This window comes from Haematobia irritans, chromosome 1 (genome assembly GCF_050003625.1).
Source record: "Haematobia irritans isolate KBUSLIRL chromosome 1, ASM5000362v1, whole genome shotgun sequence".
Taxonomy (NCBI): Eukaryota; Metazoa; Arthropoda; class Insecta; order Diptera; family Muscidae; genus Haematobia; species Haematobia irritans.
Window position 1 is genome coordinate 88,286,679 of NC_134397.1, and position 2,586 is coordinate 88,289,264.

General features: G+C 33.6%; 1 long non-coding RNA gene across 1 annotated transcript; it reads right to left on the reverse strand.

Moving 5' to 3' along the window:
* Positions 1-544: 544 nt before the first annotated feature.
* On the reverse strand, positions 545-1,101 carry LOC142239954 (uncharacterized). Its single transcript, XR_012723147.1, has 2 exons — positions 777-1,101; positions 545-715 (listed from the first exon to the last, which is right to left on the reverse strand). It is a non-coding gene; the product is annotated as an uncharacterized LOC142239954 (long non-coding RNA).
* Positions 1,102-2,586: the final 1,485 nt, after the last annotated feature.

Genomic DNA, 2,586 nt, shown 5'->3' on the forward strand with positions numbered 1-2,586 from the left:
TTCGACTGATCCTAACTTCTTTACGATAAACAAAGTATTTCTGCTTTCCTTGAATCTCTTTCGTGAGGGATTACCTCCTTTTGATGTCGTCACCTTAGAAAAAGTTCGACTTGTCAGAGTGTCGCCACCTGTCGACCCGTCTACAGGTCGACTAATTGGGCCTAACTCTTGGTCATTGCCCAGATTTATAACTCCAGTCGATACCCGTCCACTGGGCCCTGAAGTTAGCAACCCAGTGGATGACTTGGAATTTCGCTGCATGGTGGCTTAATATCCCACCACACTTGAAATTCTTAGTAGGTATCTATTACGATGAGTTTATCCGCTATTGAAAAACACGTCCGTTCCGTTCGACGGTAAAAAATGGTAAAAAATATGGTACTGAAAATAATACCTAAACGATATTAATATTTATACCATATAGGTATTGATGTATAAACAGTGCGGTATTACCAAATAATACCAAAATGGTATTGGGTTTAATACAAACCCGGTATTTATAAATAACATGTATTTTTAAGTTTAATAAAACACACGCAACAAAGACATTTTTTTAATGTATTTAATATTTAAAATACATACATATACCTCATTTTTTTCATCTTATAATTTTCTACAAGTTATTCTCAAGTTATTCACTAAATTATCTGCCCCATCGCAGGCACTGCATGCCTCAAGTTGTTTGCTGTGAAATTTGGAAAGCTTTTGTACGCATCTAATGAGAGAAGAATGCCGCATTAACAAAAATTAATAATGCTAAAAAATATTATACTTACCAATGCTTCACAAATTAGATTTTTGGTCGTCACGTTTTCCAAGAAATATTGTAATTTTCTCGCCTACCTTCTTTATGTGAAGAAAATAAACTGCCAAGGCGACCAATTAGTTTTTAGCAACGGCGACATATCATATGTTATGGGGATGTGATAGTTAATATCGGATGTAAATGGTTTAATAAAATGTGGTATCAGAATTGAAAGGTAACGTGAACTAAACTATTAATACCAAACGGTAATGGTCTCGTACCGCCTTTTTTCTACCAATGTACCACTTTGTATCAAATCATTTCCATCCGGTATTATTATGGTATTAACTATCACACCGCCGTAACACATGATATGTAGACGTTGCGACCAATTGTAATTGGTCGCCTTGGTAGTATAGTTTTTTCATGCGGCTTGTAAATAACAATAGTTTGCGATAAGATGACGAAAAAATGAATTCTTTGAATATAGCAAAGTATAGGTAAGTATAATATTTTTGTGCATTATTTATGTTTTCTAATTCGATCATTCTTTAGTTAGATGTGCAACGACGTGCAAAAACTTCCCAAATACAACTACAGACGACTTGAGGGATGCAGTGCCTAAACTGCGACATGGAGCTGAATTGGGAGAAAAACTTTGCATGGAGAAATGACTTGAGGGATGCAGTGCCTGAATTACAACATGGAGCTGAATTGGGAGAAAAACTTTGTATGGAGAAATGATTAGGCTTTTGTATGTATGTTATGTATTAAATGAAGTACGTAACAGACATTTTACGTGTGTTTTATTAAACTAAATATTATTAAACCAATACCATTTAGGTATTTTTTGGTAATACCGCACTGTTTATACATCAATACCTTTATGGTATAAATAATAGTACCGCCTAGTTATTATTTTCAATACCATATTGGTACTTTCATAACACCGAATGGTACTTTCATGCTTTGCGTACTGCTTGTACCATTCGGTATTGATATTGTACCATACGGGGTTGGCTAACTATCAATAACGTACGGTATCGATTTGAGACCGTATGGTAATCGTGTCTGTTCTGGTACACACATGTACAATTTTCGTGTGGTGTCACACTTAAAAGGTGTTCTGGCCAACACTATATACCGTCATAGACCTGAAAAATGTACACGAACATTTCTTTTGTGTAGTCTTAGTGTACAGTTATCGTATGCAAAGTTAGAAGTTTTTTATAACAAATAAATAACAGATTCTGGAACTTAAAATGTTTTTTATAAATATTTGCAAATTTTATTGGGAAAGTCAATTATATATGGCAGAACCACGATTTTAAAAATCCATCTAAAATTTGAACCGAAATTTCCTCTGATTGGTGTATAAATTTTGGGGTTGTTTTAATCAGCTGATTTTCAGTGTGTTCGAAAGTATAATGTTGCCACAATTTTTAAAATTTAACACAAAAAAGTTTTAAGCAATATTATCTTTGATTTTTGTGAATACTATCCGCTTTCCTAAACAAATCAAAGGTCTTTTTGAAAATATAAGGTAATTAAATTATAACTTTTACAAAATCAATGGGCTAAGAAAAGTGAATTTTACCAAATTTTGTTGCATGAAAAATATGGCATATTCAATTCTGCAAAGTGTTCTTGGTGCACAAATCACTGAGCAAATTAAAAAAAAAACGCCGCCAATATCTTTCTGCACATGGAGGCCGCCAATATCTATCTGTACATGGAGGCCGCCACGACAGAAAATTTGTTTGCAATATTATTGTAAATATTTAAGCAATACAAATGAGAAAAACCTTAACAGAATAGTTAATTATGCCCACTATAATTAA